We start from the raw sequence: 21,901 nt of genomic DNA, 5'->3' as shown, positions 1-21,901 counted from the left end.
ATTGTAAACTCTAAGCTTAATTTTCCAAATTGCCCCCCCCTCAAGGGATCAATGAAAATGTATAAAATCAAGTAAAAGGCCCATATAAAAACTTAGTTTTAGATTGTGTTCCCTGTTAAAATCTCACAATACATGAGAATTTTTGTAGAAAATTCATTTTTTGTGGCTTGTTGGTCTAGTCGTATGATTCTCGCTTAGGGTGCGAGAGGTCCCGGGTTCAATTCCCGGACAAGCCCTTAACAGTGCTTTTGAACTCTCAGCTTAATTTTCCAAATTGCCCCCTCTCAAGGGATCAATGAAAATGTATAAAATCAAGTACAGTGTGACCTCAAATTACGAGCTCTAATTTATTACGAAAGAGCTTGTAACCCTTAGTTATTTTTTGCATTAAAATAACCATACCTTTAAATTAGTGGTAAGAGGCCAATATACAAACCTAGTTTTAGATTGTTCCTTGTTAAAATCTCACAATTCATGAGAATTTTTGTTGAAAGTTAATTTTTTGTGGCTTGTTGGTCTAGTCGTATGATTCTCGCGTTGGTGCGAGAGATCCCGGGTTCAATTCCCGGGCAAGCCCTTAACAGTTCGTTGAACTCTCAGCTAAATTTTCCAAACTGCGCACACTCAAGGGATCAATGAAAATTGTTGTGAATCAAATTTTTTGTTAATAAAAGTGCAGTTACAGGTCGTCTCCACAGATAAAATATAAACTCTTTTGAGAATTTGGTGTAATGTAACATAGGGCTTGTTGGTCTAGTGGTATGATTCTCACTTTGGGTGGGAGAGTCCTGGGTTCAATTCCTGGAAAAGCCCTAAGCAGTGATTCTTAGCTCTAAGCTTATTTTTCCAAATTGCCCACCCTCAAGGGATCAATGAAAATGTATAAAATCAAAAACAGTGGGACCTCAATTTAGAAACTCTAATTGTTTACGAAAGAGCTTGTAAGCCTTAGTTCTTTTTTTTTGCATCAAAATAGCCTTACCTTTAAATTAGTGGTAAAAGATCAATATACTAACGTAGTTTTAGATTGTGTTCCCTGTTAAAATCTCACAATTCATGAGAATTTTTGTTGAAAGTGCATATTTTGCGGCTTGTTGGTCGAGTCGTATGATTCTCGCTTAGGTAGCGAGAGGTCCCGGGTTTAATTCCCGGACAAGCCCTTAACAGTGCATTTGAACTCTCAGCTTAATTTTCCAAATTGCCCCCCCTCAAGGGATCAATGAAAATGTATAAAATCAAAAACAGTGGGACCTCAATTTAGAAACTCTAATTGTTTACGAAAGAGCTTGTAAGCCTTAGTTCTTTTTTTTGCATCAAAATAGCCATACCTTTAAATAAGTGGTAAAAGGCCAATATACTTGCATAGTTTTAGATTGTGTTCCCTGTCAAAATCTCACAATTCATGACAATTTTTGTTGATAGTTCATTTTGTGGCTTGTTGGTCTAGTCGTATGATTCTCGCTTAGGGTGCGAGAGGTCCAGTGTTCAATTCCCGGACAACCCCTTAACAGTGCTTTAGAACTCTCAGCTCAATTTTCCAAACAGCACACACTCAAGGGATCAATGAAAATGTATAAAATCAAGTACAGTGGGACCTGAAATTACGAGCTCTAATTGATTACGAAAGAACTGCGCACACTCAAGGGATCAATGAAAATATTAGTGAATCAAATTTTTTGTTAATAAAAGTGCAGTTACAGGTCGTCTCCACAAATAAAAAGTAAACTTTTTTGAGAATTTGGTGTACTTTAACGTAGGTCTAGTGGTATGATTCTCGCTTTGGGTGGGAGAGGTTCTGGGTTCAATTCCTAAACAAGCCCTAAGCAGTGATTCTAAACTCTAAGCTTAATTTTCCAAATTGCCCCCCCTCAAGGGATCAATGAAAATGTATAAAATCAAGTAAAAGGCCCATATAAAAACTTAGTTTTAGATTGTGTTCCCTGTTAAAATCTCACAATACATGAGAATTTTGTAGAAAATTCATTTTTTGTGGCTTGTTGGTCTAGTCGTATGATTCTCGCTTAGGGTGCGAGAGGTCCCGGGTTCAATTCCCGGACAAGCCCTTAACAGTGCTTTTGAACTCTCAGCTTAATTTTCCAAATTGCCCCCCTCAAGGGATCAATGAAAATGTATAAAATCAAGTACAGTGTGACCTCAAATTACGAGCTCTAATTGATTACGAAAGAGCTTGTAACCCTTAGTTATTTTTTGCATTAAAATAACCATACCTTTAAATTAGTGGTAAAAGGCCAATATACAAACCTAGTTTTAGATTGTTCCTTGTTAAAATCTCACAATTCATGAGAATTTTTGTTGAAAGTTAATTTTTTGTGGCTTGTTGGTCTAGTCGTATGATTCTCGCTTTGGTGCGAGAGATCCCGGGTTCAATTCCCGGGCAAGCCCTTAACAGTTCGTTGAACTCTCAGCTAAATTTTCCAAACTGCGCACACTCAAGGGATCAATGAAAATTGTTGTGAATCAAATTTTTTGTTAATAAAAGTGCAGTTACAGGTCGTCTCCACAGATAAAATATAAACTCTTTTGAGAATTTGGTGTAATGTAACATAGGGCTTGTTGGTCTAGTGGTATGATTCTCACTTTGGGTGGGAGAGGTCCTGGGTTCAATTCCTGGAAAAGCCCTAAGCAGTGATTCTTAACTCTAAGCTTATTTTTCCAAATTGCCCACCCTCAAGGGATCAATGAAAATGTATAAAATCAAAAACAGTGGGACCTCAATTTAGAAACTCTAATTGTTTACGAAAGAGCTTGTAAGCCTTAGTTCTTTTTTTTTTGCATCAAAATAGCCTTACCTTTAAATTAGTGGTAAAAGATCAATATACTAACGTAGTTTTAGATTGTGTTCCCTGTTAAAATCTCACAATTCATGAGAATTTTTGTTGAAAGTGCATATTTTGCGGCTTGTTGGTCTAGTCGTATGATTCTCGCTTAGGGTGCGAGAGGTCCCGGGTTCAATTCCCGGACAAGCCCTTAACAGTGCTTTTGAACTCTCAGCTTAATTTTCCAAATTGCCCCCCCTCAAGGGATCAATGAAAATGTATAAAATCAAGTACAGTGTGACCTCAAATTACGAGCTCTAATTGATTACGAAAGAGCTTGTAACCCTTAGTTATTTTTTGCATTAAAATAACCATACCTTTAAATTAGTGGTAAAAGGCCAATATACAAACCTAGTTTTAGATTGTTCCTTGTTAAAATCTCACAATTCATGAGAATTTTTGTTGAAAGTTAATTTTTTGTGGCTTGTTGGTCTAGTCGTATGATTCTCGCTTTGGTGCGAGAGATCCCGTGTTCAATTCCCGGGCAAGCCCTTAACAGTTTCTTGAACATTTAGCAAAATTTTCCAAACTGCGCACACTCAGGGGATCAATGAAAATTGTTGTGAATCAAATTTTTTGTTAATAAAAGTGCAGTTACAGGTCGTCTCCACAGATAAAATATAAACTCTTTTGAGAATTTGGTGTAATGTAACATAGGGCTTGTTGGTCTAGTGGTATGATTCTCACTTTGGGTGGGAGAGGTCCTGGGTTCAATTCCTGGAAAAGCCCTAAGCAGTGATTCTTAACTCTAAGCTTATTTTTCCAAATTGCCCACCCTCAAGGGATCAATGAAAATGTATAAAATCAAAAACAGTGGGACCTCAATTTAGAAACTCTAATTGTTTACGAAAGAGCTTGTAAGCCTTAGTTCTTTTTTTTGCATCAAAATAGCCATACCTTTAAATAAGTGGTAAAAGGCCAATATACTTGCATAGTTTTAGATTGTGTTCCCTGTCAAAATCTCACAATTCATGACAATTTTTGTTGATAGTTCATTTTGTGGCTTGTTGGTCTAGTCGTATGATTCTCGCTTAGGGTGCGAGAGGTCCAGTGTTGAATTCCCGGACAACCCCTTAACAGTGCTTTAGAACTCTCAGCTCAATTTTCCAAACAGCACACACTCAAGGGATCAATGAAAATGTATAAAATCAAGTACAGTGGGACCTGAAATTACGAGCTCTAATTGATTACGAAAGAACTGCGCACACTCAAGGGATCAATGAAAATATTAGTGAATCAAATTTTTTGTTAATAAAAGTGCAGTTACAGGTCGTCTCCACAAATAAAAAGTAAACTTTTTTGAGAATTTGGTGTACTTTAACGTAGGTCTAGTGGTATGATTCTCGCTTTGGGTGGGAGAGGTTCTGGGTTCAATTCCTAAACAAGCCCTAAGCAGTGATTCTAAACTCTAAGCTTAATTTTCCAAATTGCCCCCCCTCAAGGGATCAATGAAAATGTATAAAATCAAGTAAAAGGCCCATATAAAAACTTAGTTTTAGATTGTGTTCCCTGTTAAAATCTCACAATACATGAGAATTTTGTAGAAAATTCATTTTTTGTGGCTTGTTGGTCTAGTCGTATGTTTCTCGCTTAGGGTGCGAGAGGTCCCGGGTTCAATTCCCGGACAAGCCTTTAACAGTGCTTTTGAACTCTCAGCTTAATTTTCCAAATTGCCCCCCTCAAGGGATCAATGAAAATGTATAAAATCAAGTACAGTGTGACCTCAAATTACGAGCTCTAATTGATTACGAAAGAGCTTGTAACCCTTAGTTATTTTTTGCATTAAAATAACCATACCTTTAAATTAGTGGTAAAAGGCCAATATACAAACCTAGTTTTAGATTGTTCCTTGTTAAAATCTCACAATTCATGAGAATTTTTGTTGAAAGTTAATTTTTTGTGGCTTGTTGGTCTAGTCGTATGATTCTCGCTTTGGTGCGAGAGATCCCGGGTTCAATTCCCGGGCAAGCCCTTAACAGTTCGTTGAACTCTCAGCTAAATTTTCCAAACTGCGCACACTCAAGGGATCAATGAAAATTGTTGTGAATCAAATTTTTTGTTAATAAAAGTGCAGTTACAGGTCGTCTCCACAGATAAAATATAAACTCTTTTGAGAATTTGGTGTAATGTAACATAGGGCTTGTTGGTCTAGTGGTATGATTCTCACTTTGGGTGGGAGAGGTCCTGGGTTCAATTCCTGGAAAAGCCCTAAGCAGTGATTCTTAACTCTAAGCTTATTTTTCCAAATTGCCCACCCTCAAGGGATCAATGAAAATGTATAAAATCAAAAACAGTGGGACCTCAATTTAGAAACTCTAATTGTTTACGAAAGAGCTTGTAAGCCTTAGTTCTTTTTTTTTGCATCAAAATAGCCTTACCTTTAAATTAGTGGTAAAAGATCAATATACTAACGTAGTTTTAGATTGTGTTCCCTGTTAAAATCTCACAATTCATGAGAATTTTTGTTGAAAGTGCATATTTTGCGGTCGTATGATTCTCGCTTAGGTAGCGAGAGGTCCCGGGTTTAATTCCCGGACAAGCCCTTAACAGTGCATTTGAACTCTCAGCTTAATTTTCCAAATTGCCCCCCCTCAAGGGATCAATGAAAATGTATAAAGTCAAGTACAGTGTGCCCTCAAATTACGAGCTCTAATTGATTACGAAAGAGCTTGTAACCCTTAGTTATTTTTTGCATTAAAATAACCATACCTTTAAATTAGTGGTAAAAGGCCAATATACAAACCTAGTTTTAGATTGTTCCTTGTTAAAATCTCACAATTCATGAGAATTTTTGTTGAAAGTTAATTTTTTTGTGGCTTGTTGGTCTAGTCGTATGATTCTCGCTTTGGTGCGAGGGATCCCGTGTTCAAATCCCGGACAAGCCCTTAACAGTTCCTTGAACTCTCAGCTAAATTTTCCAAACTGCGCACACTCAAGGGATCAATGAAAATTGTTGTGAATCAAATTTTTTCTTAATAAAAGTGCAGTTACAGGTCGTCTCCACAGATAAAATATAAACTTTTTTGAGAATTTGGTGTAATTTAACATAGGACTTGTTGGTCTAGTGGTATGATTCTCGCTTTGGGTGGGAGAGGTCTTGGGTTCAATTCCTGGACAAGCCCCAAGCAGTGATTCTTAACTCTAAGCTTATTTTTCCAAATTGCCCACCCCCAAGGGATCAATGAAAATGTATAAAATCAAAAACAGTGGGACCTCGATTTAGAAACTCTAATTGTTTACGAAAGAGCTTGTAACCCTTAGTTATTTTTTGCATTAAAATAACCATACCTTTAAATTAGTGGTAAAAGGCCAATATACAAACCTAGTTTTAGATTGTTCCTTGTTAAAATCTCACAATTCATGAGAATTTTTGTTGAAAGTTAATTTTTTGTGGCTTGTTGGTCTAGTCGTATGATTCTCGCTTTGGTGCGAGAGATCCCGTGTTCAATTCCCGGGCAAGCCCTTAACAGTTTCTTGAACATTTAGCAAAATTTTCCAAACTGCGCACACTCAGGGGATCAATGAAACTTGTTGTGAATCAAATTTTTTGTTAATAAAAGTGCAGTTACAGGTCGTCTCCACGGATAAAATATAAACTTTTTTGAGAATTTGGTGTAATTTAACATAGGGCTTGTTGGTCTAGTGGTATGATTCTCGCTTTGGGTGGGAGAGGTCTTGGGTTCAATTCCTGGACAAGCCCCAAGCAGTAATTCTTAACTCTAAGCTTATTTTTCCAAATTGCCCCCCCTCAAGGGATCAATGAAATTGTATAAAATCAAAAACAGTGGGACCTCAATTTAGAAACTCTAATTGTTTACGAAAGAGCTTGTAACCCTTAGTTATTTTTTGCATTAAAATAACCATACCTTTAAATTAGTGGTAAAAGGCCAATATACAAACCTAGTTTTAGATTGTTCCTTGTTAAAATCTCACAATTCATGAGAATTTTTGTTGAAAGTTAATTTTTTGTGGCTTGTTGGTCTAGTCGTATGATTCTCGCTTTGTTGCGAGAGATCCCGTGTTCAATTCCCGGGCAAGCCCTTAACAGTTCCTTGAAATCTCAGCTAAATTTTCCAAACTGCGCACACTCAAGGGATCAATGAAAATTGTTGTGAATCAAATTTTTTGTTAATAAAAGTGCAGTTACAGGTCGTCTCCACAAATAAAAAGTAAACTTTTTTGAGAATTTGGTGTACTTTAACGTAGGTCTAGTGGTATGATTCTCGCTTTGGGTGGGAGAGGTTCTGGGTTCAATTCCTAAACAAGCCCTAAGCAGTGATTCTAAACTCTAAGCTTAATTTTCCAAATTGCCCCCCCCTCAAGGGATCAATGAAAATGTATAAAATCAAGTAAAAGGCCCATATAAAAACTTAGTTTTAGATTGTGTTCCCTGTTAAAATCTCACAATACATGAGAATTTTTGTAGAAATTTCATTTTTTGTGGCTTGTTGGTCTAGTCGTATGATTCTCGCTTAGGGTGCGAGAGGTCCCGGGTTCAATTCCCGGACAAGCCCTTAACAGTGCTTTTGAACTCTCAGCTTGATTTTCCAAATTGCCCCCCCCTCAAGGGATCAATGAAAATGTATAAAATCAAGTACAGTGTGACCTCAAATTACGAGCTCTAATTGATTACGAAAGAGCTTGTAACCCTTAGTTATTTTTTGCATTAAAATAACCATACCTTTAAATTAGTGGTAAGAGGCCAATATACAAACCTAGTTTTAGATTGTTCCTTGTTAAAATCTCACAATTCATGAGAATTTTTGTTGAAAGTTAATTTTTTGTGGCTTGTTGGTCTAGGCGTATGATTCTCGCTTTGGTGCGAGAGATCCCAGGTTCAATTCCCGGGCAAGCCCTTAACAGTTCGTTGAACTCTCAGCTAAATTTTCCAAACTGCGCACACTCAAGGGATCAATGAAAATTGTTGTGAATCAAATTTTTTGTTAATAAAAGTGCAGTTACAGGTCGTCTCCACAGATAAAATATAAACTCTTTTGAGAATTTGGTGTAATGTAACATAGGACTTGTTGGTCTAGTGGTATGATTCTCACTTTGGGTGGGAGAGGTCCTGGGTTCAATTCCTGGAAAAGCCCTAAGCAGTGATTCTTAACTCTAAGCTTATTTTTCCAAATTGCCCACCCTCAAGGGATCAATGAAAATGTATAAAATCAAAAACAGTGGGACCTCAATTTAGAAACTCTAATTGTTTACGAAAGAGCTTGTAAGCCTTAGTTATTTTTTTTGCATCAAAATAGCCATACCTTTAAATTAGTGGTAAAAGATCAATATACTAACGTAGTTTTAGATTGTGTTCCCTGTTAAAATCTCACAATTCATGAGAATTTTTGTTGAAAGTGCATATTTTGCGGCTTGTTGGTCGAGTCGTATGATTCTCGCTTAGGTAGCGAGAGGTCCCGGGTTTAATTCCCGGACAAGCCCTTAACAGTGCATTTGAACTCTCAGCTTAATTTTCCAAATTGCCCCCCCTCAAGGGATCAATGAAAATGTATAAAGTCAAGTACAGTGTGCCCTCAAATTACGAGCTCTAATTGATTACGAAAGAGCTTGTAACCCTTAGTTATTTTTTGCATTAAAATAACCATACCTTTAAATTAGTGGTAAAAGGCCAATATACAAACCTAGTTTTAGATTGTTCCTTGTTAAAATCTCACAATTCATGAGAATTTTGTTGAAAGTTAATTTTTTGTGGCTTGTTGGTCTAGTCGTATGATTCTCGCTTTGGTGCGAGAGATCCCGTGTTCAATTCCCGGGCAAGCCCTTAACAGTTCCTTGAACTCTCAGCTAAATTTTCCAAACTGCGCACACTCAAGGGATCAATGAAAATTGTTGTGAATCAAATTTTTTCTTAATAAAAGTGCAGTTACAGGTCGTCTCCACAGATAAAATATAAACTTTTTTGATAATTTGGTGTAATTTAACATAGGACTTGTTGGTCTAGTGGTATGATTCTCGCTTTGGGTGGGAGAGGTCTTGGGTTCAATTCCTGGACAAGCCCCAAGCAGTGATTCTTAACTCTAAGCTTATTTTTCCAAATTGCCCACCCTCAAGGGATCAATGAAAATGTATAAAATCAAAAACAATGGGACCTCGATTTAGAAACTCTAATTGTTTACGAAAGAACTTGTAACCCTTAGTTATTTTTTGCATTAAAATAACCATACCTTTAAATTAGTGGTAAAAGGCCAATATACAAACCTAGTTTTAGATTGTTCCTTGTTAAAATCTCACAATTCATGAGAATTTTTGTTGAAAGTTAATTTTTTGTGGCTTGTTGGTCTAGTCCAGGGGTCGGCAACCCAAAATGTTGAAAGAGCCATATTGGACCAAAAATACAAAAACAAATCGGTCTGGAGCCGCAACAAATTAAAAGCCATATTTCATGTGTCATGAGATATAAATTTAATTAAGAGGACTTAAAGGAAACTAAATGAGCTCAAATATACCTACAAATGAGGCATAATGATGCAATATGTACATATCACTAGCCCAAATAGCATGTTAGCATCGATTAGCTTGCAGTCATGCAGTGACCAAATATGTCTGATTAGCACTCCACACAAGTCAATAACATCAACAAAACTCACCTTTGTGCACTCATGCACAACGTTAAAAGTGTGGTGGACAAAATGAGACAGAAAAAGAAGTGGCATAAAACACGTCCTAGAAAGTCGGAGAAAGTTATGCATGGAAACAAACTATACGGTGAGTTCAAGGACCGCCAAAATTAGTAGGACAAAACGGCGCTCGCCAAATACTCGAATCAGTGAAGCATGTTTAATATAAACAGAGTGATTTTTAACAATTAGGGAGGTTTGTGTCATGTTTGTCCTCCTACAGAAACCATACTAAAACAAAAAAATTGATTTTTTTTCCCCCTCATCTTTTTCCATTCTTCATACATTTTTGAAAAATCTCCAGAGAGCCACTAGGGCGGCGCTAAAGAGCCTCATGCGGCTGTAGAGCCGCGGGTTGCCGACCCCTGGTCTAGTCGTATGATTCTCGCTTTGGTGCGAGAGATCCCGTGTTCAATTCCCGGGCAAGCCCTTAACAGTTTCTTGAACATTTAGCAAAATTTTCCAAACTGCGCACACTCAGGGGATCAATGAAAATTGTTGTGAATCAAATTTTTTGTTAATAAAAGTGCAGTTACAGGTCGTCTCCACAGATAAAATATGAACTTTTTTGAGAATTTGGTGTAATTTAACATAGGGCTTGTTGGTCTAGTGGTATGATTCTCGCTTTGGGTGCGAGAGGTCCTGGGTTCAATTCCCGGGCAAGCCCTTAACAGTTCCTTGAACTCTCAGCTAAATTTTCCAAACTGCGCACACTCAAGGGATCAATGAAAATTGTTGTGAATCAAATTTTTTGTTAATAAAAGTGCAGTTACAGGTCGTCTCCACAAATAAAAAGTAAAATTTTTTGAGAATTTGGTGTACTTTAACGTAGGTCTAGTGGTATGATTCTCGCTTTGGGTGGGAGAGGTTCTGGGTTCAATTCCTAAACAAGCCCTAAGCAGTGATTCTAAACTCTAAGCTTAATTTTCCAAATTGCCCCCCCTCAAGGGATCAATGAAAATGTATAAAATCAAGTAAAAGGCCCATATAAAAACTTAGTTTTAGATTGTGTTCCCTGTTAAAATCTCACAATACATGAGAATTTTTGTAGAAATTTCATTTTTTGTGGCTTGTTGGTCTAGTCGTATGATTCTCGCTTAGGGTGCGAGAGGTCCCGGGTTCAATTCCCGGACAAGCCCTTAACAGTGCTTTTGAACTCTCAGCTTAATTTTCCAAATTGCCCCCCCCTCAAGGGATCAATGAAAATGTATAAAATCAAGTACAGTGTGACCTCAAATTACGAGCTCTAATTGATTACGAAAGAGCTTGTAACCCTTAGTTATTTTTTGCATTAAAATAACCATACCTTTAAATTAGTGGTAAGAGGCCAATATACAAACCTAGTTTTAGATTGTTCCTTGTTAAAATCTCACAATTCATGAGAATTTTTGTTGAAAGTTAATTTTTTGTGGCTTGTTGGTCTAGTCGTATGATTCTCGCTTTGGTGCGAGAGATCCCGGGTTCAATTCCCGGGCAAGCCCTTAACAGTTCGTTGAACTCTCAGCTAAATTTTCCAAACTGCGCACACTCAAGGGATCAATGAAAATTGTTGTGAATCAAATTTTTTGTTAATAAAAGTGCAGTTACAGGTCGTCTCCACAGATAAAATATAAACTCTTTTGAGAATTTGGTGTAATGTAACATAGGACTTGTTGGTCTAGTGGTATGATTCTCACTTTGGGTGGGAGAGGTCCTGGGTTCAATTCCTGGAAAAGCCCTAAGCAGTGATTCTTAACTCTAAGCTTATTTTTCCAAATTGCCCACCCTCAAGGGATCAATGAAAATGTATAAAATCAAAAACAGTGGGACCTCAATTTAGAAACTCTAATTGTTTACGAAAGAGCTTGTAAGCCTTAGTTCTTTTTTTTGCATCAAAATAGCCATACCTTTAAATTAGTGGTAAAAGGCCAATATACAAACCTAGTTTTAGATTGTTCCTTGTTAAAATCTCACAATTCATGAGAATTTTTGTTGAAAGTTAATTTTTTGTGGCTTGTTGGTCTATTCGTATGATTCTCGCTTTGGTGCGAGAGATCCCGTGTTCAATTCCCGGGCAAGCCCTTAACAGTTCCTTGAACTCTCAGCTAAATTTTCCAAACTGCGCACACTCAAGGGATCAATAAAAATAGTTGTGAATCAAATTTTTTCTTAATAAAAGTGCAGTTACAGGTCGTCTCCACGGATAAAATATAAACTTTTTTGAGAATTTGGTGTAATTTAACGTAGGACTTGTTGGTCTAGTGGTATGATTCTCGCTTTGGGTGGGCGAGGTCTTGGGTTCAATTCCTGGACAAGCCCCAAGCAGTGATTCTTAACTCTAAGCTTATTTTTCCAAATTGCCCACCCTCAAGGGATCAATGAAAATGTATAAAATCAAAAACAGTGGGACCTCAATTTAGAAACTCTAATTGTTTACGAAAGAGCTTTTAACCCTTAGTTATTTTTTGCATTAAAATAACCATACCTTTAAATTAGTGGTAAAAGGCCAATATACAAACCTAGTTTTAGATTGTTCCTTGTTAAAATCTCACAATTCATGAGAATTTTTGTTGAAAGGTAATTTTTTGTGGCTTGTTGGTCTAGTCGTATGATTCTCGCTTTGGTGCGAGAGATCCCGTGTTCAATTCCCGGGCAAGCCCTTAACAGTTTCTTGAACATTTAGCAAAATTTTCCAAACTGCGCACACTCAAGGGATCAATGAAAATTGTTGTGAATCAAATTTTTTGTTAATAAAAGTGCAGTTACAGGTCGTCTCCACAGATAAAATATAAACTTTTTTGAGAATTTGGTGTAATTTAACATAGGGCTTGTTGGTCTAGTGGTATGATTCTCGCTTTGGGTGGGAGAGGTCTTGGGTTCAATTCCTGGACAAGCCCCAAGCAGTAATTCTTAACTCTAAGCTTATTTTTCCAAATTGCCCCCCCTCTAGGGATCAATGAAAATGTATAAAATCAAAAACAGTGGGACCTCAATTTAGAAACTCTAATTGTTTACAAAAGAGCTTGTAACCCTTAGTTATTTTTTGCATTAAAATAACCATACCTTTAAATTACTGGTAAAAGGCCAATATACAAACCTAGTTTTAGATTGTTCCTTGTTAAAATCTCACAATTCATGAGAATTTTTGTTGAAAGTTAATTTTTTGTGGCTTGTTGGTCTAGTCGTATGATTCTCGCTTTGTTGCGAGAGATCCCGTGTTCAATTCCCGGGCAAGCCCTTAACAGTTCCTTGAACTCTCAGCTAAATTTTCCAAACTGCGCACACTCAAGGGATCAATGAAAATTGTTGTGAATCAAATTTTTTGTTAATAAAAGTGCAGTTACAGGTCGTCTCCACATATAAAATATAAACTTTTTTGAGAATTTGGTGTAATTTAACATAGGGCTTGTAGGTCTAGTGGTATGATTCTCGCTTTGGGTGGGAGAGGTCTTGGGTTCAATTACTGGACAAGCCCCAAGCAGTGATTCTTAACTCTAAGCTTATTTTTCCAAATTGCCCACCCTCAAGGGATCAATGAAAATGTATAAAATCAAAAACAGTGGGACCTCAATTTAGAAACTCTAATTGTTTACGAAATAGCTTGTAACCCTTAGTTCTTCTTTTTGCATCAAAATAGCCATAACTTTAAATTAGTGGTAAAAGGCCAATATACTAACGTAGTTTTAGATTGTGTTCCCTGTTAAAATCTCACAATTCATGAGAATTTTTGTTGAAAGTGCATATTTTCTGGCTTGTTGGTCGAGTCGTATGATTCTCGCTTAGGGTGCGAGAGGTCCCGGGTTTAATTCCTGGACAAGCCCTTAACAGTGCATTTGAACTCTCAGCTCAATTTTCCAAACGGCGCACACTCAAGGGATAAATGAAAATGTATAAAATCAAGTACAGTGGGACCTCAAATTACGAGCTCTAATTTATTGCGAAAGAGCTTGTAACCCTTAGTTCTTATTTTTTGCATCAAAATAGCCATACCTTTAAGTTAGTGGTAAAAGGCCAATATACTAACATAGTTTTGGATTGTGGTCCTTGTTAAAATCTCACAATTCATGAGAATTTTTGTTAAAAACAGATTTTTTGGGGCTTGTTGGTCTAGTCGTATGATTCTCGCTTTGGGTGCGATAGCTCCCAGGTACAAGCCCTATGCTGTGATTCGAAACTCTAAGCTTAATTTTCTAAATTGCACACCCTCAAGGGATCAATGAAAATGTAAAAAATCAATGACAGTGGGACCTCAATTTACAAACTCTAAATGTTCACAAAAGAGTTTGTAACCCTTAGTTCTTTTTTTTTTTGGATCAAAATAGCCATACCTTTAAATTTATGGTAAAAGTGCAATATACTAACGTAGTTTTAGCTTGTGTTCCCTGTTAAAATCTTACAATTCATGAGAATATTTGTTGAAAGTGGATTATTGGGGGCTTGTTGGTCTAGTCGTATGATTCTCGCTTAGGGTGCGAGATGTCCCGGGTTCACTCTCAGCTCAATTTTCCAAACTGGGCACACTCAAGGGATCAATGAAAATTGTAGTGAATCAAATTTTTTGTTAATAAAAGTGCAGTTACAGGTCGTCTCCACTGATAAAATATAAACTTTTTTGAGAATTTGGTGGAATTTTACATATGGCTTGTTGGTCTAGTGGTATGATTCTTGCTTTGGGTGCGAGAGGTCCTGGTTTCAATTCCTGGACAAGCCCTTGACAGTGCTTTTGAACTCTCAGCTCAATTTTCCAAACTGCGCACACGCAAGGGATTAATGAAAATGTACAAAATCAAATACAGTGGGACCTCAATTTACAAACTCTAATTGTTTACGAAAGAGCTTGTAACCCTTAGTTCTTTTTTTTTGCATCAACATAGCTATACCTTTAAATTAGTGGTAAAACACCAATATAAAAATTTACTTTTAGATTGTGTTCCCTGTTAAAATCTCCCAATTCATGAACATTTTTGTTGAAAGTGCATTTTGTGGCTTGTTGGTCTAGTCGTATGATTCTCGCTTTGGGTGCGAGAGGTCCCGGGTTCAATTCCCGGATAAGCCCTTAACAGTGCTTTTGAACTCTCAGCTCAATTTTCCAAACTGTGCACACTCAAGGGATTACTGTAATGAAAATGTACAAAATCAAATACAGTGGGACCTCAATTTACAAACTCTAATTGTTTACGAAAGAGCTTGTAACCCTTAGTTATTTTTTTTGCATCAAAATAGCCATACCTTTAAAGGCCTACTGAAATGAAATTTTTTATTTAAACGGGGATAGCAGATCTATTCTATGTGTCATACTTGATCATTTCGCGATATTGCCATATTTTTGCTGAAAGGATTTAGTATAAACCAACGACGATAAAGATCGCAACTTTTGGTATCTGATAAAAAAAAGGCTTGCCCCTACCGGAAGTAGCATGACGTAGTAAATTGAGCATGGCGAAGTTGATAGAGTGGCTGTGCCAGCAATCGGAGTGTTGCTGGTTACTGGGGTTCAATTCCCACCTTGACCTTCCTAGTCACATCCGTTGTGTCCTTGGGCCAGACACTTCACTCTTTACCTCTGATGGCTGCTGGTTAGCGCCTTGCATGGCAGCTCCCGCCATCAGTGTGTGAATGGGTAAATGTGGAAATACTGTCAAAGCGCTTTGAGTACCTTGAAGGTAGAAAAGCGCTATACAAGTATAACCCATTTAACATATCCGCAAAGTTCCTTATTGTTTACAATGATGGCCGCCAGAAGTGAGAGAGATTCGGACCGAGAAAGCGACGATTTACCCATTAATTTGAGCGAGGATGAAAGATTTGTCGATGAGGAAAATGCAAGTGAAGGACTAGTGGGGAGTGGAAGCGATTCAGATAGGGAAGATGCTGTGAGAGCCGGGGGTGACCTGATATTCAGCTGGGAATAACTACAACAGTAAATAAACACAAGACATATATATACTCTATTAGCCACAACACAACCAGGCTTATATTTAATATGCCACAAATTAATCCCGCATAAAAACACCTAGGTGTTTGTTATGCTAGCTCCTAGCTCCTAGCTACTAGCTCGAGCTAGTTATAGCTCGAGCGGGTAATATGGACGGGATCCCGTATATATAACCCGCCAATACAATTGAAACACCTGCACAATACACACACTCACTCAGCCCAAAGAACCGTTCACCTAACCCAAGGTTCATAAAGCTTATATATTTAACCAAAGTTACGTACATGACACGCACGTACGGGCAAGCAATCAAATGTTTGGAAGCGCGCGGGTGGGACCTGATATTCAGCTGGGAATGACTACAACAGTAAATAAACACAAGACATATATATATACTCTATTAGCCACAACAAAACCAGGCTTATATTTAATATGCCACAAATTAATCCCGCGTAACAAACACCTAGGTGTTTGTTATGCTAGCTCCTAGCTCCTAGCTACTAGCTCGAGCTAGTTATAGCAAGCGATCAAATGTTTGGAAGCGCAGCTACGTACTCACGGTATCGCGTCTGTGTATCCAAATCAAAGTCCTCCTGGTTAGAGTCTCTGTTGTCCGAGTTCTTCAATCTTGACTGCATCTTTCGGGAATGTAAACAATGAAACACCGGCTGTGTTGTGTTGCTGACTTCCCTCGCAAAATATCCGCTTCGCACCGACATCTTTCTTCTTTGCTTGCTCAGCTTCTTTCTCCATAATGCAATGAACAAATTGCAATAGATTCACCAACACAGATGTCCAGAATACTGTGGAATGAGATGAAAACAGAGCTATTTCGTATTGGCTTCAATGGGGAAGCCATACCTCTGTTAAACTGGCTACGTCACGCGCAAACGTCATCATACCGAGACGTTTTCAAGCGGAAGTGTGGCGGGAAATTTAAAATTGCACTTATTGGCATGTGTTGCAATGTTAAGATTTCATCATTGATATATAAACTATCAGACGGCGTGGTCAGTAGTAGTGGGTTTCAGTAGGCCTTTAAATTAGTGGTAAAAGGCCAATATACTAACGTAGTTTTAGATCGGGTTCCCTGTTAAAATCTCACAATTCATGAGAATTTTTGTTGAAAAACAGTCTTTTGTGGCTTGTTGGTCTAGTCGTATGATTCTCGCTTAGGGTGCGAGAGGTCCCGGGTTCAATTCCCGGACAAGCCCTTAACAGTGCTTTTGAACTCTCACCTTAATTTTCCAAATTGCCCCCCCTCAAGGGATCAATGAAAATGTATAAAATCAAGTACAGTGGGACCTCAAATTACGAGCTCTAATTGATTACGAAAGAGCTTGTAACCCTTAGTTATTTTTTGCATTAAAATAGCCATACCTTTAAATTAGAGGTAAAAGGCCAATATACAAACCTAGTTTTAGATTGTTCCTTGTTAAAATCTCACAATTCATGAGAATTTTTGTTGAACACAGATTTTTTTGGAGCTTGTTGGTCTAGTCGCATTATTCTCGCTTAGGGTGCGATAGGTCCCGGGTTCAATTCCCGGACAAGCCCTCAATGGTGCTATGAACTCTTAGCTAAAATTTTCCAAACTGTGCACACTCAAGTGATGAATGAAAGTGTTGCCCTAAGCAGTGATTCTAAACCAGGGGTCACCAACGCGGTGCCCGCGGGCACCAGGTCGCCCGTAAGGACCAGATGAGTCGCCCGCGGGCCTGCTCTAAAAAAGGAAGAACATTTTTTTTTAAAATACAAAAAAATTAAAAAATTAAATCTACATAGAAAAAACACAAGATACACTTTCAATCAGTGCATTAACCCAAACAACCCCCCCCCCCCCCCCCCCCATGCACACTCATCCACACCCACTCACACAAAAGGGGTTATTTCTTTCTGCTACCAATATTCTGGTTCCCACAACATAGACAACACATCTGCAAGGGACACAGTCCCTGAAGCACACATAGGCTGCTGGTCCACTAACATTTTCATTAATTACTATTTTTTATGTAATTATTTTTATATTGTTTTACTTTCTTTTTTATCCGAGAAAATGTTTTTTATTTTTTTATCTTATTTTATTTTATTTTTAAAAAAAGGGCCTTATCTTCAACAGACCAGGTTGTCAATGAAATTAGATTTGTTTAAAGGGTTTTTAAAACCAGGCCCAGTCCAGATAATGTCCAAGTCGGACTCAGCAACACACAACTTCATTGATGTACACAGAAAAAAATTAGGGAACACAACAGATTGCATATAATTTATAAACAAAATTACATTATCAAAATAAGCATTTATGTACAGTCCAGATTATGTCCAGGTCACTCAAATTAGGGAACACAACAACAGATATCATATAATCTATAAACATAATTATACTTTCAAAATAAGCCTTTGAGGACTTCTCATCTTTTTTTTTAAATGTTTTTTTGCATCATTATCGTTTTCAACCATGTAACTTTCTACAGTTAGAAAATACTGAATAAATGTTTTAAAGAAAGTAATACTAAGTGAATATCTGTTTTTGGCCTTAAAAATAAACCTTTTACTGAGTACTATAATTAAATTGACTAAATCATGATTGTCAATGAACTCTCCTAAAATAACAGAAACAACATTAAGCTTCATAAACAAACCAATCCTTAAACACATTTTTTCAACTTCCACCCAAAACAAAGACACAATATGACAATACCAAAACAAATGCAGGGTGGATTCAGGCTCCTGACAACAAAATCGGCAATCATCTGACTCTGTCATATTCCATAATTTTAACATTTTCCCTGTGGGTAAGAAGTTATAAATAATTTTAATTTGAAAATAACGATTTTGCACATCGGTAGTAGTTTTATAGATTAGTTTGAATATGGCGTCCCACGGCAACGGGTAGTCAAAAAAGTCCTCCCATTTTCCATATGTGTTGTATGGGGCAGCCTTCAAAGATTTCTTTATTAAATAGAAATTATATATTTTTCTATTTATTTTAGTTCCTTTTTGCCAACTAGAATTTCTTATTAGAGGTTTACAAACTAATAATTTAGTAGTCCCATAATTAATTATTTGTTTCCATCTTTTCCCAATTACTCCAGTTAGTTGATAAAATGAAAAGCTTGAGCAAGCATCACCATACATAATTCTAAATTCATCATACTTCATAATTTTACCATTCCATAATATCATTGACAAAAATTATTCCTCTTTCAAACATATTTTTCCAAAAGAAAGGCTTTCCATCTATTACAATATTAGAGTTCATCCATATTATCTGCTGCAAAATATCGTCTCTTTTTTCTGGCACATAAAATTGAAAACACCACTATGAGTGGATTGTTTCCTTTATGAACCCCGCCATGTTTCCCAGCAGACTGTGCTGGTGATCCCCTCCCAGAAAAATGGGAGTGGATCACTTGTAAAAAAGGATATAATTTATTTTGATACATAAATATATATATATATATATATATATATATATATATATATATATATATATATATATATATATATATATATATATATATATATATATATATATATATATATATATATATATATATATATATATGTTTTTTGTCCAACAGGACATTTGTGTACTACTCAATGTTTAAATACATCTTTGGAACAATTGATGCTTTTAAAGACAGACACATAGCTTCAAGGTTGAGAAGTTTCAGGGCCCCATATTCATACTCTTTGTACAAAACCTTTCTTTTAATCTTTTCTGGTTTGCCGTTCCAGACAAAATCGAAGACCCTCCGCTCATAAATCTTAAAAAAGTTTTGTGATGGAGCTGGTAATGACAAAAACAAATAAATAAATTGAGTAATAATTAACGAGTTGGCAATAGACATTTTACCATACAAGGTTAGGGATTTCTCTTTCCATAATTGCATAATTTTGTCCAGCTTTCTTAGTCGATTATCATAATTTACTGAGCCTAGATCTTCCAGATTTTCTGGGACAACATCACCAAGTATGTTAACTGGTCCATCCGTCCACAAAACAGGCACTTTGCATTCCATTCGAAAGGACGTTCCCTTTAGATTTCCGATCCTTAACATTTTACATTGATCATAATTAAGCTTAAGGCCAGATTGCTGTGAAAATATGTCCAAACGATTAAGAAGGTTCCGCAAACAATGAGGAAAAATCTTATCTTTGTGAATCAGCCTTTTCTGACATGAACTTCATCAAAAACAAACACAGAACACGCCTCACTGATGCACATCTGCAAGACTCACTCAGAGTTGCAGTGTCAAGTTACACACCAGAGTACAACACACTAGTTAACAGCATGCAATGCCAGCAAGCGATCAAATGTTTGGAAGCGCAGCTACGTACGTAGTAGACATACGTAAGTATGTCTACTTACTTTTTTTTTTGTTAGCACTATGCAGGTGTTGCACCTGTCCTGCTTCCTGCTCCCAGATTATGTGAGATTATCTGTTTCTGACAAAGAAACAGATAACAGATTTGGTGTCCAGTTCAAAGTGTGACATGATTTAAAAAATTGAGAGTTTACTTTTGTATTTTACATGAGTTATTATTTGTATAAACATGGTGCAAAGTAATTCATGATTTGTTAAAAAATGTAGTGGCTAGCTAGTTAAAATGGGGTATTGTGATTTCACAAGACTGTCTTAGAAGTGATCATTTGAAAATGTTCAATTTGAAAAATGTGCACTTAGAGAAAATATAAAAATAAAGTGTTGCATATTGATATTTATCTGTTTCTATATATATTTATTGTGAGAAATCATTAAGATGATCAGTGTTTCCACAAAGATAAATATCATTAATTATTAATAATAACAGAGTTAAAGGTAAATTGAGCAAATTGGCTATTTCTGGCAATTTATTTAAGTGTGTATAAAACTGGTAGCCCTTCGCATTAATCAGTACCCAAGAAGTAGCTCTTGGTTTCAAAAAGGTAGGTGACCCCTGCACTAGACCAACAAGCCCTATGTTAAATTTCACCAAATTCTCAAAAAGTTTATATTTCATCTTTGGAGACGACCTGTAACTGTACTTTTATTAACAAAAAATTTGATTCACTACAATTTTCATTGATCCCTTGAGTGTGCACAGCTTGGAAAATTGAGCTGAGAGTTCAAAAGCACTGTTAAGGGCTTGTCTGGGAATTGAACCCGGGACTTCTCGCACCCTAAGCGAGAATCATACGACTAGACCAACAAGCCCCAAAAAATGAGCTTTCAACAAAAATTCTCATGAATTGTGAGATTTTAACAGGGAACACAATCTAAAACTACGTTAGTATATTGCACTTTTACCACTAATTTAAAGGTATGGCTATTTTGATGCAAAAAAAAGAACTAAGGGTTACAAGATCTTTTGTAAACAAATAGAGTTTGTAAATTGAGGTCCCACTGTTTTTGATTTCATACATTTTCATTGAGAGTGTGCATTTTGGAAAATTAAGCTAAGAGTTTATAGTCACTGCTTAGGGCTTGTCCAGGAATTGAAACCGGGACCTCTCACACCCAAAGCGAGAATCATACCACTAGACCAATGTTGGTTTTCACCAAGTTCACAAAAAAGTTTATATTTTATCTGTGGAGACAACCTTTAACTGCACTTTTATTAACAAAAAAGTTGATTCACTACAATTTTCATTGATCGCTTGAGTGTGCGCAGTTTGGAAAATTGAGCTGAGAGTTCATAGCACCATGAAGGGCTTGTCTAGGAATTGAACACGGGACATCTCGCACCCTAAGCGAGAATCATACGACTAGACCAACAAGCCCTACAAATTCACCTTTCAACAAAAATTCTCATGAATTGTGACATTTTAACAGGGAACACAATCTAAAACTACGTTAGTATATTGCACTTTTACCACTAATTTAAAGGTATGGCTATTTTGATCAAAAAAAAAAACTTAGGGTTACAAGCTACATTTTCATTGATCCCTTGAGTGTGCGCTAGAGATGCGCGGATAGGCAATTATTTCATCTGCAACCGCATCACAAAAGTCGTCATCCCCCCGCCATTCACCCGAACCAACATTTTATCAAAACCACACCCACCCGCCACCGGCCCGTTGTTATATATCTAATATAGACGATGCAAGGCATTAGTGAGGTTAGAAAGCTTTTGCCTGTTAAAGACAGGAGACTGATTCGATGCAGCAGAGACATTCAATGCGTGCCACGCATTAATATCTCTTGGCCACGCATTAGTGGCTAAGAGATATTAATGCGTGATAATGTTATTTATCATTATTATAATATTATTGTCATTTCCATTAAGAAAGTGTTGACTATTGTTGCCAATGCCCTCAGATCAGGAGTGCGTTCCTCACACTTTGTGTGCGCAGTTGCAGCAAGCAGAACGATGCTTTTAAGAAGTTAAAAAAATGTTTTAGAAAGATTAGGCCTATATTTTCGTTGGGTAAAAAAAATGTTCGGAATTTATTTCAATGAATATTAACTTGTTAACGTTATAATGCTCAAATAGGGACGAGGGCGGGGTGCACAGTGAAACAGTGAACAATT

General features: G+C 36.8%; 8 non-coding genes across 8 annotated transcripts; all 8 read left to right on the top strand.

Moving 5' to 3' along the window:
- The first annotated feature begins 164 nt into the window (after positions 1-164).
- On the top strand, positions 165-236 carry trnap-agg (transfer RNA proline (anticodon AGG)). Its single transcript has one exon. It is a non-coding gene; the product is annotated as a tRNA-Pro (tRNA).
- Positions 237-1,991: 1,755 nt separating this feature from the next.
- Positions 1,992-2,063, top strand: trnap-agg (transfer RNA proline (anticodon AGG)). Its single transcript has one exon. It is a non-coding gene; the product is annotated as a tRNA-Pro (tRNA).
- Positions 2,064-2,916: 853 nt separating this feature from the next.
- Positions 2,917-2,988, top strand: trnap-agg (transfer RNA proline (anticodon AGG)). Its single transcript has one exon. It is a non-coding gene; the product is annotated as a tRNA-Pro (tRNA).
- A 4,291-nt stretch (positions 2,989-7,279) lies between these two features.
- On the top strand, positions 7,280-7,351 carry trnap-agg (transfer RNA proline (anticodon AGG)). The gene has a single exon. It is a non-coding gene; the product is annotated as a tRNA-Pro (tRNA).
- Positions 7,352-10,067: 2,716 nt separating this feature from the next.
- trnap-ugg (transfer RNA proline (anticodon UGG)) lies at positions 10,068-10,139 on the top strand. The gene has a single exon. It is a non-coding gene; the product is annotated as a tRNA-Pro (tRNA).
- Positions 10,140-10,539: 400 nt separating this feature from the next.
- trnap-agg (transfer RNA proline (anticodon AGG)) lies at positions 10,540-10,611 on the top strand. Its single transcript has one exon. It is a non-coding gene; the product is annotated as a tRNA-Pro (tRNA).
- Positions 10,612-14,435: 3,824 nt separating this feature from the next.
- On the top strand, positions 14,436-14,507 carry trnap-ugg (transfer RNA proline (anticodon UGG)). The gene has a single exon. It is a non-coding gene; the product is annotated as a tRNA-Pro (tRNA).
- Positions 14,508-16,528: 2,021 nt separating this feature from the next.
- On the top strand, positions 16,529-16,600 carry trnap-agg (transfer RNA proline (anticodon AGG)). Its single transcript has one exon. It is a non-coding gene; the product is annotated as a tRNA-Pro (tRNA).
- The last annotated feature ends 5,301 nt before the right edge of the window (positions 16,601-21,901 follow it).

Source organism: Entelurus aequoreus, linkage group LG20 (genome assembly GCF_033978785.1).
Source record: "Entelurus aequoreus isolate RoL-2023_Sb linkage group LG20, RoL_Eaeq_v1.1, whole genome shotgun sequence".
Taxonomy (NCBI): Eukaryota; Metazoa; Chordata; class Actinopteri; order Syngnathiformes; family Syngnathidae; genus Entelurus; species Entelurus aequoreus.
The sequence above is the reverse complement of the archived record's forward strand: the minus strand, read 5'-3'. Positions and strand labels throughout refer to the sequence as shown.